Genomic DNA, 17,508 nt, shown 5'->3' with positions numbered 1-17,508 from the left:
ATTAAGGCACTAAGTCTTTTTTGGAGGGGGCTGTTGGTTTTTTGATGTTGTTGTTTTGCTTTGTTTTTATAGAATATGTCCTTCTTCAATGTTTAGGCACACAATCATACCTCCACTTACATTTCACTTACATTTCAAATTAAATTTAGCATTTCAATCATTGCTGCTGCTTTGCACACACTCCTACACAGAGAGAGAGAGACAGAAATTAAGTATGCGAATGTCAACTGTAGCTCATCGTTGTCATTTATTACCTTATTTTGTTTTTTTATTCAGTTGTCCTCCCACTGGGAGGTGGGGGAAAGTCGATGCTAGAGTATAAACTTTTATTTGTAGTTCTAAATGACTTCTCTCAACGTGTACTCACTCAGTCACTGGCTCACTCACTCTGTTTTAGGTACTGAAGGCTAAACAGCTGACTGACATTTCCATTTGCATGGATAAGGACACTTTATATGATGTGATCCCTGTCTGCAAGGATATCAGTTCTCACAAAGAGGCTTATCAGATCTAAGATAAAGCTCAGCTTACCCTCTGGTCATCCTGGCAAAGGTGGCTGGTGCTGTAATGGTGAGGGGTCAAAGAACAGTATTTAAGCAAGATTGACATAATGTGTTACGTGTTCTAAGCATCCTCCTGTTGTTTTCGGATTCTTCATTTATGTGTTCATTCAATTAAGAAAATATTAACATTCTTTTATTAACCCAGAAAGCCTCAGTGTCTTCTTCTCTTCTGTGCTGATGTGCCTGTCTTTTAACACTTCACATTGCCTTACTTAGCAGGTTTTGTCCTAGACATTCTCTTCATATTTACGGATATATTCCTCTATCTTATGAGATGGTTAAAAATAATTTTATTTATGTCCCTCTAACTCTCAAAACTGAAAAGCATACATTGTATAAACTCGATAAATACAACATTATGTGAAATACCAACTTTCCAATTGGAGTCAGAATCTAGGCTCATATTTGTTTGAATGATACCTCTTTGCCTTTTCTTTTTCTTTTTAACATGGTTACCTGGGGCTGTCAAGTCAAGACAGACCTCAAACTTCCTATCCTCCTGTGTTAGCTTTTCAAATATTGGGATTACAGACTGAATGCTTGGAATTTTCAGATTTATTTTTAGTGGTTTATACTTTAGTTTTCATCAAGTAATTGTACAAAGGATTGCCATTTAACGAAGCAGTTTGTGAATACAACACATCTTGATCAATGTCACCTTTCAACATTCTCACCCATCCCTCCTTTACCCACCCCTACCTCACTCTTCTTTATTTTGTAGGACATACATTGAATTATTGACTGTATTTTTCCCCTTTCCCTCTTCATTTTTCTACCCCTTACCCTTTACCCAACCCCATCCCATAGAAGTACCCACTTACTGGTGTTCATTTGATTGAATTTTGATGTTGCATTCTAAGGAATTACACTATGTGAGATATACCATATTTCAGTGAGTGTATTTGTATACATTTGCATTTCACCCATATCACTTAGATGTTTATAAACTAAATCTAGCTTCTGCAAAGAAAGACGTTTCCAAGCCTTAGCAATGGCTTGAGGATTTTTCTTGAATTATTTAACCATTTACTGTACATTATGCCCTTTTCCATACAGTATAAAGTGCCATTTTTATTACTCACAAGAGCATGAACATGTCTTCCTTCTCAGAGGGCCCCAGACTGCATACTTGGTGATACTCTTTGGACTTCTCACATATGTTCTGGTGTTTGGGGAAGAAGAAATGGATGTTGGAGAACAGAGTGATAGCTCTCTCTGCCCTGCCCTGGCTTCCAGTGGCCAGAGCCAGGCAAGGAAAACAGAAGCAATCTGGAGCCTGAGGCCTCCTAGTGTCTCACAGGACCTGAGGGAAGGAGACTCAGTCTCCTGATCCCTTCATCTTTTAAAATGAGTAGTTTTAAAGGGGGGAAAAAAAACAACAAAACTAATCAGTAGCCAGTCTAGTATCTTTTTAAAATAGGGACAAGGCAGCTGTTGTTTTTAAGAGATGGATCCCTTCCCCTCTGTAATATTTGGACCATAGCGCATTCTGAGTCCATAATCACTCCCAGTGCCTCTTCCAGCAGACAGCAGCCCCTCTGCCCTGGCCCCATCGCTCCCAGCACTGAGATCCTCAGGGCCTACCTGTGGAACTTGAGCCACATGGGTCTCTGAGAGGCTGTGAACTTTGGCCTGGGTGGCCAGCCATTGTGATGATCCTAAAGACTGGGACACTGAGATATGGAACTTTACCTTAGGTCAGGAATAGGGGCCAAGCAGGGCTGGACCCTCAGCTTTCCACAGAGGAACTCCAACCAGTGGCCCATTGGCTTGGTGTCAGGACCATTCTGACAGGCTAGCAAGTGTGGCAATAGCCTTCAGACTCTATGTGTCTCCTAGACTATGACTCCCCTTCTGGAAGGTGCTCTTTCTTGCCTAGCCATCACCCTAGTTACCTCATTTTCTCTAGATATAGCTGAGTGCTCTCCCCTAAGACTTGGGGTATAAAGTAGCTGAAATTTAAGACCTTCTGTGTCCATATGGCCAACCTGCCTGTCCTTGTTCAGTTAATAGCTTCTTTTGAAATCAATGCCCAAAGCTAAACTCAAAAGGAGACATTCCAATCTCCCCCTACTCTTTTGGGCAAGACACAGTTCAGACAAAGGGAGAATAATGGACACCGCCATGGAGAAGTGACTATAAGCAGACTGCCACATCCCCATCTTTCTTTGTCCAGATTGATGGGGAGTGTTTGGGTGAAGACTGCAGCTGTACACAAGTGATGCCACTATGTGCCCCCAGGGTGACTCTGCCCACTCTTCCAGACCCTTTTCCAAGGTGAGGAAGGCTGCCAAACTCATTGATTTCTAACAGAGAACATCCAGAGACCATTCCCACTTTCTGTGAAATTAGTTCCACCTTTTTTTTTTTATTCTTAGAGGTGCTGCAAAGTGGCCACATGGCTGCAGGCATAAAAGGTAAGAACTTCAGCTCACAATTACTATTCCATCTTTCTTAGTTGAGTTTTCTTTTTATAATTGTAGAGGTGTTGTACAGAAGGGTTACCGTTACATAGTGAACTCGGGTCATGAGTTCATTTCTTCTGAACAGTGTCACCTCTTCCCTCATTTTTTCCCAGTTTTTTGCTTCTCATTTCCTCCCCCATAAGTTATGTGGCTTATTTTCAATGTATTGTCTTGTGAGCATTAATGTTGTATTTGTTCACTCTGTGTCCCACTATTTGTATGCTTCCCTTTACCTTCCCCAAACCAGATCAACTCACATATAAGACAAAAGATACAGAAATCAAAAACAGCAACAGAAGATAGAGAGAGAGAAAATAAGCAAAATAACAAAAAAGACCCTCTTGTTTCCATTTCTTGGCAGAAACAATCTTTAACAGGAAAATCAATGTTGGAGCAATATCAATACCAAATTTCAAAGTCTATTATAAAACAGCTTGATTCTAGCACAAAAATAGGCCTGAGTACCAATGGAATGAAATAGAAGACCTAGGATTGAACTTACAGATCTATAGCCACCCAGTATTTGATAAGGGAGTCAAAAACACAGGATGGAAGAAAGACAGCCTCTTCAACAAATAGTGCTGACAGAATTGGCTATACATGTGCAGAAAACTGAGGCTACATATTTATATATTACCCTGTACCAGAATCAATTCTAAATGGATCAAAGACCTCAATGTAAGACCAGATAAAATGAAAATATTACAGGAAAGGATAGGGGAAACATGAGGGCTCCTTGGCACAGGTCAAAACTTCCTAAGTAGAGTTCCAAAATCGGAGTAAGTCAAAGAATGCCTTGATAAACTGGATTGCATCAAACTAAAGAGTTTGTGCATGGCAAAGGACAGAGCTAGTAAGATAAATAGAAAGCCCACTGAATGAGAAAAGATTGTTAACAGCTATGTATCAGACATGGGCCTCACCTCATATGTAAAATATACTTGAGAATTCAAAAAGTTACCTGTCCCCAGTAAACTCTCAAGAAACTATAACCCAATTAATAAATAGGTTAAAGACTTAGGAGGTTTTTTTTAAAATTTTTTATTTCATTTAATTTTTTTGTGAACATACTGTACAGAGGGGTTACAATTACATGGGCAGGATAATGCATACATTTCTTATCAAGCATTGCAGCCTCCTCCTTTGTTTACCCTTCACATCCCTTTTCAGCCTCCCCCTCCCCCCGCCCCCCCACCCAATCCTCCCCTCCTCCCGGACCCCCTCTCCCCCCCCCACCAACGTTGTAAATCTCATTTTCGACATGACAATTTGTACTTCTCATTATTGCAACAGGTCCACCTGTATCCTTTAACGACTTGTTTTTCCCCATCTCCTCCACAAGTTATACTGACATCAAATATAGTGAAAGCAGGGGTTATACTGTGGGGGAGGGACATACAAAGCTACAAAGAGATAATCTTATAAATGCATTAGAAACAAATACATGAAAGAAAAAAACATTAAAATACATATCTAAGGATTCATTTTCCTATCATCACATTATCTGACCTTTTCCGCTTGACTCATACATATACTAGATATTGCAAATAAGGGAAACCATGGGACCTATGTTTCTTTGGGCCTGGCTTACTTCACTTAATATAATTTTTTCCAAGCCTTTCCATTTCCTAACTAATGGGGCAATGTTATTCTTTCTGATGGAGGCATAGAATTCCATTGTGTATATATACCACATTTTCTTGATGCATTCATCTACTGAGGGGCATCTGGGTTGGTTCCATATCTTAGCTATGGTAAATAATGCTGCAATAAACATAGTTGTGCTGGTAGCTTTAGTGTGGTCTTGTTTGTAAACATTTGGGTAAATGCTCAAAAGTGGGATTGCTGGGTCATAGGGGAGCTCTATGTGAAGTCTTTTGAGGAACCTCCATACTGCTTTCCAAAGTGGTTGAACAAGTTTACATTCCCACCAACAATGAAGTAAGGTTCCCTTCTGTCCACATCCCCTCCAACATCTGTTGTTGTTAGAGTTCTTGATTTTTCCCATTCTAACTGGGGTGAGGTGTTATCTCAATGTTGTTTTGATTTGCATTTCTTTTATGGTTAGGGATGTTGAGCATTTCTTTATGTGTCTATTGGCCATCCTTCTTTCTTCTTCAGAGAAGTTTCTCTTTAAGTCTTTAGCCCACTTATTTATTGGGCAGTTGTTTCTTTGAGGATTTGTTGTTGGGTGGTTTAATTTTTTGAATTCCAAGTATATTTTAGATATGAAACCCTTGTCTGTTGTATGGCTAATGAAGATCTTCTCCCAATCCGTGGGCTTTCTATTGATCTTGCTAGCTATGTCCTTTGCCATGCAGAAGCTCTGCAACTTCATGCAATCCCATTTGTCCAACCTTTCTTTGATTTGATGTGTTTCCGGGTCTCTATTCAGAAAATTTCGGCCTGAGCCAAGGAGACCCAGGGTTTTTCCTATTCCATCCTGTAATGTTTTCAGAGTGTCTGCTTTGACTCAGAGGTCTTTGATCCATTTGGAGTCTATTCTGGTGCAGGGTGATATATAAGGATCTAGTTTTAGTTTTCTACAAGTAGTTAACCAATTTTGCCAGCACCATTTACTGAAGAGGCTGTCTTTCTTCCATTCTATTGTTTTAATTCCCTTATCGAAGATTAGATGACTATAGGTCTGTAGGTTCATTTCTGGGTTTTCAATTCTATTCCATTGGTCCTGAGGTCTGTTCTTATGCCAATACCAAGCTGTTTTGATTACTATGGCTTTATAGTAGAGTTTGAAATTTGGTATTGATATTCCCTTAGAAGGTTTTTGTAGAGCAACATTTACAATATCTATTTTGTTTATTTCCTAAAAAGATTTTTGGGTTTTTGTTTTTTTGTTTTTTGTTTTTTGTTGGTTGTGGGGCCTGAACTCTGGGCCTGGCTGCTGTTCCTCAGGTCTTCAGCTCAAGGCAAGTGCTCTACTGCTTGATCAACAACCCCACTTCTGGTTTTCCAGTGGTTTACTGGAGATAAGAGTGTTGCTGGACTTTTCTGCCCAAGCTGGCTTTGAAGCAAGATCCTCAGATCTCAGCCTCCTAAGTAGCTAGGATTAGAGGCGTGAGCCACAGGCACCCAGCTCCCTAAAAAGTTTTAAAATGCGTTTTCATGGTCATGTTGGGATGACAGTGATTATCTTAAATTTGTAATGACCTAGTTGGAACATAACCAATTTGGTGTCAGAGGTCTGAAACTTGTCTGCTGTCACACGACTCCATGTAATCTCTTTATATTGCCATTGTCACACATGATAGATATCGTTATAGAATATCCCTGTCACATAGATTTTTAGTTGCAGGGCTTCTGCTTTAAACCATTATGCAACTGAAGAATCTGAAAACTGTGGCTTATATCTAGAAGCCCAGTTGATGAAGAAGCAGAGGTCAAGAGTATAAATGTTCAAGGATAGCCTGGGGAAAATTTGACTACAACCCTTCCCACCAAATAAGCTAGGTGTAGTAGTGCTTACCTGTTATTCTAGATGGACAAGAAGAACATGTTGAATGTTCAAGATTCAAGGCCATCCCTAGAACAAAACACAAGACCTTGACAGAACAATAACCAAATCTTATAAAAGCTATGAGTTGGTCTCATGTGGTTGGCAGCACCTAGAAGGCAAAAGGGCCTGATTTCAAACTGCAGTACTCACAGAAGCAAAAAGGAGAATTGTGAACAAAGAGTGCAATGTTACTGGCCTTTCCCGTCTCCATTCAAAAAAGGATTTAGCTTTTTCTACCAGCTAATTTTTACTGTTTTCCCACTGTCACCTTGATTCCATATTTTCTGAAGAGACACCAGCTATTCATTTCATGAAGGAACTTGGTTACTGTGAGATTTTCTCTCAGTTACTGGAAATCTGACTACAATGAGTTTTAGTGTGGATCTCCTTTAGGTTTCATTGTTCAAAGTTTATTGAACAACTTAGACGTGTCTCTGTCTTTCAGTCATTTGGGGAATTGTCCTTGACTAGTATTACTAAAAATTCTCCATCGTTCTGCCCTTTTCTTCTGAAATGTCCATGGGATATGTGTGTACATTTGGTGTTATTTCAAAAGAAACTCTGGTTCTTTGCAAAACGTCTGGTTCTTTGTTTGCCTTCATTCTTGCTTTTCTGCTCCTCAGTCAGAATTTCAGTTCCCTTATGTTCACCTTGTGGATGGTTCTGCTTCCTCCAGTCTGTTGTTGAATGCCCTAGTAAGTGGTTTATTTTACTTCCTCTCTCTATATCCAGGTCCTCATGTTTATTTCCTTACTGAAATCTTCGCTGGTTGAAATGTCCTCTTCTTGATTTCCTGGACTAATTTGTTGGCCCATAGTTTTCCCTCAAGTCATTCAGCATATTTGAAACAGATGAATTGCTGTCTTTGACTACTAAGCCCAGTGTCTAGGCTTCCTTGTAGATAGCTTCCATCAAGACATTGATCTCTGTGAAGGATCCATTCTTTCCTTTCTATGCCTTGTAATTTTTTTTGAGAACAAAACATTGAATATTACAATGTGGTCAACCTGAAGACCAGATTTTTCCTCCTCAGGAGTTGGTATGCTGCCTTGAAGGCTCTGGTCTCCTATGTCCGTAGTGATACCTGCAAACCATTTTTGTGATACCTGTATTCCTCAATGATTATACTCACTGAATTTTCCCACTTGTCAGCACTGATCAACAGTTTCTTAACTCTCAAATCTTAGCAGTGTCTCTCCCCATACATCATTTTCCTGGTGACTAAGTCTGGTCTCTTTCCAGGGGTGTGGATCCTCGTAACTACATCGCATGCCCATCAGTGTAATGGCTGTTTCCCTTGAAAGACTGAGCTCTAGTGCTTCCATTCTGTCATTCTGAGGCAAATGTTATTTGTGAAGACACAGAATGTCAGAGTTTGTTACTTATGACCTCTGGTCCCAAGAATTTAGGGGCCATATCAGGGCCCCATTCACTTTACTGAAAATAAAATGAATACTTGTTCTGTGCAGGATGGGCAATGCCCTTCTCCTAATTGTGGAGAAGGGTGGTGGCATTCCACTTCTGCGTAAAATTTACCATTATCCTGGAAGCTTTCGTATTTCACACCAGGTGGGAGAGTGTCTCTTGGAGGTCAAAGTGGCTTGGTGAGAGGGGTGTCCTGTGGAATCCACAGGCCAAAGTGCAGTGACCTGCCCCAGAGTCAAAACAAGTCAGGTCAAAGTAGAAAAGACACAGCCGGGGTAAGTCATGGAACCATGCCCGTTGCACTATAGAATGTCAGCCAGTCCTCTACACAAAAGCATAGGGGTGACTTCAGGCATTGAGGTAGTCCTTGGAGGTCAGGTCAGTGTATCCAATGTCAAGTATCATTCTGAAATCTGACCTGGTCTGGAGGAGGTCCTCAGGCCCTGATTCCCTTCAGGTTCAGGCTCGCTGTTCACTGCCTCCGCCATGCTCTGCTTTTTAACCATCCACTAGAAGGTCAATTTCAGGATGGACGGGAACGTACATGGGAAATTCCACAGGTCTGTGTTCTGTCTGGCTAAGAACACCAAGGGAATGTCGTGCTCCCTCACTTACTACAACAATGTTTTCGTAGACATTTCCTGTGTCTTCTTTGTCCTCCAGCTGGCTTACCCTGATGAACAACCTGCTTGTTTTTAGAGGCATGAAGGAGCAGTCACTGCTCACCCCTGATGCACAGCTCTGGCTGTTGCCTGTGGGGGCCTCAGGTGAGATGGAGGCTGAGGGTAAGCTTTGGCTGGTAGGCAGGCTTAGGAGGCTGCTCCCCTAACCTGTGGGGCATGCTAGCATGAGGAGAAGCCAGGATACTGAAGTGGGCTTAGCTTGGGAGCCAGATCTGGGGCTTCTGAGAAACTATGTGCAGAAGTTGGACTTTCCAGGTCCCCTGTTTAGACCTTGAGTGGAGAAGAGCAGGAATGGAATATGGCCATAGGATGTTACCTTTTCCTGGCCTTTGGAAGATTCTCCCTTGAGGATCCAGTTGAGCTCCTTGTCAGAGCTGGACAGGACAGTGGGCTGCTCACTGCAGTAGGAAGGCACTTCAGTGGTGTCCTTGCTACTAATGTCAGGGCCACGGTTGACCTGCTCCAATGACTTGTACTGGGAGCTGCTACTGGTACTATGGTCAGTGTTCATGGCCTGTAAGCTTCACGGAGGAAGAATAGATTAATGGAGGGACTCCTAAGGACACACCCCAGTTCCTAGTTCCTACCTCTGAGCCCCTTGCTCCATTCTAGGATCTCGGTCAATCACCATATCCCTATTCCCCTCCCCCATCTGAGTGAGGGACCACAGAGACATGAGAGAGAAGGAAACTGAACCCCAGAGAACTGAGGTCTCTCAGCCCAGGAACCGGGCTGTTCAGCAAGGAGATCTTACCATCAACCTCTCTGACTTCTGGGCCCTGGCCCAGAATCTCTCTTGCTCCTGCCCACCGGGACTCAGGTTCTTCCAAATGTTCACAACCGCTAACGGCTTCTTGGTAGGAGGCTTTTATTGGAAGTCTGGGTCCAGGGCTCCAGTGCACATGACATATTGCAGCTAAGACAAAGGTTGGATGTGAGATGACCCCATGTCATGTTTGAGTCCCTCCTAGAGTCTCCCTGGAATTCAGAGCCTGATGTCCACCCCTCAGCAGGACCTGTAGAGTCTCACACTGACCCAGGTACAGACCTCAGGCCTCAGGCCCCCATCATAGGGAGAGCCCACTCTCACTGTTCCGGTGCCCCCCTCCCGACCCACCTGGCATCTACGCTGAATCTCTCCAGGCTCCTGAACCAGGCAATACAATTCTCTTCTACTATTATATTATCATAGCTGCAGCTCACCTGTAGCTGATTCAACCGCTCAGTGCTATCATATTCCTGGCCAGGGAGAGCACAAGGTAGAGACAGGGCTGGGCTGTGAAGGCCAGGGAGAGACCAGCTCTGCTGGCTGTGCTCTGGAACCTCCACTCAGTCCAGCCAGGCTGCGCTGTGCTCTCACAGCTGTGTGCGCACAGTGGTTCACAGGAAGCTGTCCTGATCCCACTTCACACCTAAACCTGCCTTCTGGAAAGACCTTCTCTCTGTACCTCAGTCTGCGTAAATAAAGGAGAGAATGGAAGGATTGAATGGACAACCATGTGCCTGTCCAGGCAGCTGACACTCACCTTTATCAACTTCATGTAATGTGCTCCTTCCTAGAAGGCAGACAGCAATATAGTCAGAAAGTGGCCCCTCCTCCCTTCTGACCTCCAGCCCAGGGTGTACTCCACCCCAGACCACCATATATACATACAGAGGACTGGAACCATCTTTTAGATGGGCACCCAGGCTGAGGTTCAGGGATGCTTTGTTTAGCACTTCTGATGATACGACATTGAGGCTTCAGGGAAAAGCCAATGCTTGGACACTGCATTGCTTGTCTCATGAAAACCTGGCTTAAAATTTCCCCCTTTCTCCACCCTTGAGGGATTTGTAGTCCAGCCTGGGCAATCTGTCTATAGCTCAGTGGCCAGTCATCCCTGGTGCCACCTGGTAAGATAGGTGCAGTGAAAAGCTCAGAGGATGGTCTTGCGATTTCTCAGGAGTAGTAGAGCACTGGGCCCACAGGGGTCTTTCCCCTCCAGCCTCAGACCTACACTTGGGCTCTGGCTCCTCACATCCAAGGGGGTCCTGATAGGCAGTGTCAATCAACATTAGGTGTATCAGGAATGCTTCCAGGCAGGAAACAATGCCTTGGTCATAGTCTGTAGGACTGAGTGGGTGATGAGCAAGGCCTGGGGCCCCTCCTGAGGCCTTAGGCAGCCCTTCTTAGCCAGCCCTCAGCCCCACGGGGGTTTCCATGCCAGAGTCCCCTGTGGAAACACGGACCACTTCCATCTAGAGCCTCTTCTTGGCATTTGGAACTCCAAACTGCCACGGGTCAAATTCTAGGCCGGCAAATGCAGAAGCCAAAGTTATATAGTCTCTGCCCACCCCCCTCCCTGTAGACTCTGCCAAGGCCTGGGTCTGGTGGGTACAGTTCCTCCTTCCTCCCTTCCAGCTTATCAGGGCCAGGATCTGCCAGAGTCAGAATCGCACCTCTACGTGGGCATTTCAGGTAGTGAAGTAAAAGGTGAAAATGGCTAGGAAAGGCTCCACCCGCTTCTCTCTCGGGCAACCTGGCCTAGGTCACATTCACTCACCATCTTTTAAATAAATTAATATATATATATATATATATATAATTGTTATTGTAAAGGTGATATACAGAAGGACTATAGTTACCTAAGTCAGGTAATGAGTGCATTTTTTTGAACATGTCACCTCTTTCCTCACTCTCTCCCAGTTTTTCCCTTCTGTCTCCACCCACAAGTTGTATAGTTCATTTTCCTCATAGTGTCTAGTCACTCATCTTTTTCAGCCGCCAGTTATTTTTGAGCTCCTTCCCTTTAGTGGCGAACTTGGAACTCTCCAGTCAAGTTTGAGGATGTTCCTAGTGAGGTCTCTGTCCTCTCGGCCTTTCTACTTGACCTTGTGAGTGAGATCACCAACTGGCTATGCCAAACCTCTACCACCTGGCACATCAATTCTAGCTAAGGTTCTGCTCCAGCATTCACGGTTGTGGGATCCCACATGGGTGACCTGGCCTCGCTCTGCCTGCTTCTTTGTCAGGGATGGGAGGACTCGGTGCCTCTTCTTTACCATCTGTGTTGTCCTGACTGGCATCTGGGGCCAGGACCTCCTCAGATACCTGGCATATTCCTTTTATCTCTGTACCTTAAAAGGCCCCTGGGCTGTCTGAGGTCTGAACTCTACATCTTTCCATAAGTGAGATGAGAACACTGATGTCCAAAGCCCTAATGGTGATTGAGGGTAGAAGACTTTAAGCCTCTGACTGGAGTCCATTCAGCTAGCGTTTCCATGAGGAGGTGAGCCACAAAGGAAGAGGATCATGGGGAGTCCTTTCTGACCCCAAAGTCCTGACTTTTCTCATCTGAGCAACGTTCAAGACCATTAGAAAATCCTTTCCTCTCTCTCAAACCCCTGTGATGGGCCCTGACAGGAAACTCTGTCTCTGTGCACCTGGTTGGCTACTTTACCAGGTGCACTCGTGCAGCCCAGGATGCTGTATGAACCGGGCTGTGCATGCTGCTCCTCTGTACATAGAAGCTGCTGGAAAAGTCAGGAAAGACAGATCCTCACTGCGTTTAGCAGTCCCTTTTTTTGTGTGTCAGTTCTAGAGACAGAACTCAGGGCCTGAGTATGGTCCGTTAACATTTTAACTCAAAGCTTGTGCTTGACCACCTGGGCCACAGCTCCAGTTCCAGTTTTCATAATCAAAGATAAGACTTTCAAAAGTTTGTCTGCCTAGGCTGGGTTCCAACACTGATCCTTAGATCTAAGCCTTATCAATGACTAGGATTTTAAGTGTGAGCTGTTACCACCCAGTCCAGCATACTTTTAAGGAATCTGTGCTGTCCACAGCTCCAGCTGTGGTCCATAGCGCTCAGTTTTTCTCTGACCATCAACAGCATCTGCTCTAAGGAAAAGTACAGAGCCACACATCACCTGCAGGTCAACATCCTGCCATATGTAAGTTTGTATCCAAACCCAGTGGGTCTTAGGCTCCTTTGGCCTCTGGGGGAGTGCTGAAATAACCCATTCCAGAGCAGGCCTCTCCCCTAGGCAGTACAGCCTGGGGCCTTGAGTTCTGGGCTTCCTGAAGACTGGTGAACACAGTTTGAGCAAAGGCAGCCACATCCCCTTTAGCCTACCCACATTTGACTACCTGGCTATGGCTAAATCCCTGCATGTTGCAGAAGTCTCCAGTCCTGGGGTTCATCTGTTGTGGGGACCACAATGTGCTTGTCCCACAATATCTCATTACCAAAGACCTCTTTTTGCTCACAGTGCCCCCACCCTCCTAAGGGCCAAACAGCCTCTTCTCTTCCCTCCATCCAGAAGCCAAAGTTATGTAATGTCTCACAAACACCTTCAGGATGGAGCTGACTGCCCCTTTTGCCACCCTACATTTCTGCCCTCTGTTCTCACCTCCCTAAGTCTTTAGTAGCAGCTCTCTGCTCCCAGAATAGTTGTTTTCAGAAGAAACCATGTCTGACAGCTCTTGGAATCTCTGGAAACTGTCACTGCAGGAGGGGCAGAGAGCCGGTGACAGTTGGAAAGGGGGAGGGGAGGAGTGGGACTCCATTTTGTTTTAGAACCAAGATTCTAAACTGCCTACACCAGAGGGTTAGACTCAATTGCCCTGAGCCCTAAGGAGCCATGGGCCTGGAGCGGCTCTTCACCCTCTTCCTGACCAAAGGGGGCACCACCCCATTTCTACTGTGCAGCTCTGCTTTGATTTCAGCTGGACCTGAGATCTGTGCCTACCACAAGAAACCTGGAAAGCTCCTGTGTGTCTCTGTCCAGATTCAGCAGCAAAGGACTGACCAGGACCCAGGCAGTGAGTTTCACAGCCCAGCTCCCTGCCCTGGAGTGTGGAGCCCCCTGCTGAGGGCTTGGTGAGGGGGCAGGCAGCCGTGCTGACAGCTCCTGTGGGAAGAGAGACCCACCTGAGACGCCCTTTCCATGTCCTTTTCAGGCAGTTGAGGCTGCACTCTGCAGAGAAGATGGCGTGGAGGATGGCAAGGAGACGCTCCTCAGGAGGAAGACTGAGTGAGCCCCACCTGATAACACATCGCACCTGTATCAATGGGCGGCACCCTCCTGAAGACAGCAGGGACCCAGGGCAGGATGTCAGCGCTCCCCAAGGTCTGAGTGGGAGGAAGCGGTGAGCACCAGCGAGCACCAAGAAGCATTGCCCTGGGTTGGATTGACATTGACGAGGTTCACAGAGGACCCTGACCACAGGCTACACTCAGAGTAGAGGGAGCCGAGGGAGAGTTTGAAGCCTGCCACCCTACCCTGATCCAATGTTCTACAAGGTTCTATCTAGGTGCCTTCATGTTGTGTTCTCCTAGGCAAGTAGTGATGACGCAGAAGGACACGTAGTTGAACTGTACAATAATAGCCCAGATGAGGGATCAAATGCTTCTGGCCCTTCTGTGCTTCTGGGACCAGATGGAGCCCAGGCAGTGGTTGGGCACTGCTTTCCTGAACAGCTCCCGGAGAAGAGAGTCTCACCCACCAGGCCCTGACACAAACCTCAGCGCCCAGGCCCAGGCTTGCATCCCTGAAGTAGGGGATGGGCTCAGAAAGTGAAAGAGGTAACTTGAGCCTGTGGGAGTTTCTGGGTCTGGTGTGCTGCCCACGGAGTACAGTCAGGACCTGAGTGACCCTACCTGGTTCCAGTGACTGCGCCAGGAAGTAACTCTGCCTGCCTGGCCCCTGCATCAACTCTGACCCTCACCCAGCCACCTCATATCTATGTCCTGGCCGACATGCACAGTGCCTACCACGAGGCCCCAGTCTGTTGTCTGCCCTGGGCTCTGGTGCATAACAGGTTGCTGAATAGTACAGGTCTCCTGACACATGAGGGTGGGAGCTGTGGGCTGCACCTCTGTCCCAATGCTTGGTTGGCACAGCTATTGGGAGGGGAGAGGGTCTCATTTCCTCTTTAGTGACTGAACTTAAGAAACTTGGTCTAGTCAGGGGAAGCCATGATGGAGCTCAGGGTGGAAGAAACCTTGGGCTCTAGGGTAAAGAATAGCAGGATAGGGCAGCAAAGTTCAGAAGGAAGCCCCCTTCCATCCTGCCTTGCCCAGCCCCTCACCAGATCCAACCATGTGAGCTGCTCTGCCACCTGGTGGGGAAAGCAAGCCAAGCATCTCCTCTCTCTGCCCACTGTCTGCGGCAAATAGGACACGAAGCTTCTCCTGACGAAACAGATGCAGGATCGATTGGGCTCAGAATCTACAGCCGGCTCCAGCTCTGGAACAGCAGTCAAGGATGATTTGTGCAGTAGATTTTCTTGCACAGGATCAGACTATTTTCCCAAGAGTCAATGCTAGAGCTGGCACTGGTTCCAGCTGTTGAACTAATGCTAGTGTTCCCATGAAGGTGCTTACTCTTGCTCTGGATGACTCTCCCAGTATACTGGGCATCCAGGTTGCGACCACAGATGCCACTGCTAGTTCTGGATTCGATTATCCAACCCCCACTGTACTGGGCATGAGGGCCAGGGGTGGAGGTGGCTCAGCCTGAGCCAAATTCTGTTTCTCCCACTGTCCCACTGTTCTGGGAACCAGAGCCAAGGGTAGAGGTGGCTGTCCCTCTGGACCAATACCCAAATTTCCTAATGGACTGGGAATCATGATGAAGGTGGAGAGGGCTCAGGCTCTGCAAATGCTGTGTGTGATCCCAAAGGACTGTACATCACGTGTAAAGAGGGAGATGACTATACCTCCAGGGTTGATGATGCTCCCTCTTGACTGGGGACCAGAGAGAAGGATGGAACCATCTCTAGCTCTGCAAGTGGTGGTGGTGCTTGTTCTGCGCTGGGCAAGAGGTCGATATTGGACCTGGCTCTAGCTCTGCACTGGATGCTTTTTCTCTCAGAGCCAAGGCCAGGTCAGCCCTGCATGTTCGTGCTCACTCAGAATTCAGCACAAGAGTCTAGTTGGTAGATGGCTCAATATTGACACTCCATGTCAGTACTCCCTCAGGACAGAGCACCTGAGCCAAGGTTGAAGCTGGCTCCAAGTCAGCACTGAATGTGTGTGCTCCTTCAGAATTCAGTATAAGAGCCTACATGGAAAATAGCTCAAGTTTACTACTGGATGCCAGTACTCCTTTAGGGCTGAGCATTTGTACCAAGGTGGAACATGGCTCCCGATCAGCCCGAATATTAGTGCTGCTCCAACACTAGGACCAACGTGGGACATGGCTCCAGGTCAGCACTGGAAGTTGGTGCTCCCTCAGAACTCAGCATAAGCACCTAGGTGGAAGATAGCTCTAGTTCACTACTGGATGTCAGTACTCTCTCTGGACAGAGCACCTCAGTCAAGGTAGGACATGGCTCCAGATCAGCACTGAATGTGGGTGCTCCTGAAGCATTAGAGCCAAGGTGCGACATAGCTCCAGGTCAGCAACTGGAAGCTGGTGCTTCACTGGGACTGAGCACCAGAGTCAAGGTAGTAGCTGGCTTTTCCTCTGCACTTGATAGTGGTGCTCCCATAGGACTGTACGCTAGAGTCAAGTCTGCTTTTGGCTCTTGCTCTGAACCTGATGATGATCCTCCCACTAAGCTGGATGCCAGATCACTGATGGAGCTAGATACAGATAAATTCTGGTCTTGGACTGAGAACAAGCACTAGGGCTGGTTGTAGAGATAACACGAGGAGACAAGATCCTCTGCATCACTGCTTTGTTCTGAGTCTTTGAAAAGACAGAGAAGACCCTCCTCCCTGAGAATTCCCAACATGTGACCTTCAACAGATCCTGTTCTTCGATGTCCCTCCACCCACTGCGGGTTTCAGGCTCCTCCTCGCTCCTGGCCCATGGCTAGCTTTGGAGCCGCCTCCCGGTAGTATCCGGCACCATGCACTCCCAGACATGCTGTTTCAGCCCCAGGCTCTGCACCGTCAACCTCACCCTTGCTGGGCTCCTGGAACTCATCTGTGCCAGGAGATGGTGGACATGGCATTCCAGGTCTGATCCAGACATATAGAGCTTTAGGTTAGCCAGGAGCTGCTTAAGGCAGGGACACTGCGGGGTTGGAATAAGTCCTCTGTGTAGTGGTCCAACCATGATGGTGGCACCAGGGGCAGATGGGTGGGAAGCAAAGACCAGAGATTCCTCTGATATCCCTTATCACCCTGTGATTGTCTCTGTCCATTCAGAGAGCAACATACTCCAGCACCAATGCCTTTTGGCTGTCCAGGCAATGGCCAGCCAACCCAGGCAAGGACTGAAAAACAGAAAGGGATCCAAGCCCAAATGTGAGCATCTCTGTCCTATTCTGGAAGTTCCACACCCTTGTTTCTCTCTCCCTGGGCCACTGGATGGTAGACTCAAATAAGGCTCGTTGTCCGGCCTGGCATGCATAGGGTTCTAGTGCACCTCATTGGTGGCTCTACTGCCTCTTTCCTCATGAGCCATATGTGGGCTGTTTTCCTACCACACTGTTCTCCTGGTGGCACAGCCTGGCTCTGAGCTCTCACCGACACTCCTAGCACCTTCTCAGGGGCTATGACAAGGAGAGGTGCCCCTACCCCTACCTTGCCCCCTGGCAAGCCTGGCTGGAATGGACTATGGTGAGGATGAATTCTCATGGCTCAGTTCTGAGCCCCAGCCTCCCCAGTGCTCAGAGCAGCACCCCCAGCAGAGTGTCTTCCTCCTCCCGCAGTCAAAGCCCCACGCCTCAAGGCTCTGGGAGAATCACAAGAGTTGTGGGCTCCCGAGTTTTCCCAGGGCCCCACACCCAATTGTCGCCGCCCTGGAAACAGATGCCTCCCTGGAGACCAAAGCCCACTCACTTACTGGGCCAATATTAACATCCTTTCTGCAGTGGGGGAGGGTGTCTTCAATGTCTAAGGAATCTGTGGGGGCTTCACAAC

Source organism: Dipodomys spectabilis, unplaced genomic scaffold (genome assembly GCF_019054845.1).
Source record: "Dipodomys spectabilis isolate Male_0828 unplaced genomic scaffold, ASM1905484v1 ptg000024l, whole genome shotgun sequence".
NCBI classification, from domain to species: domain Eukaryota; kingdom Metazoa; phylum Chordata; class Mammalia; order Rodentia; family Heteromyidae; genus Dipodomys; species Dipodomys spectabilis.
This window is presented reverse-complemented; position numbering follows the sequence as displayed.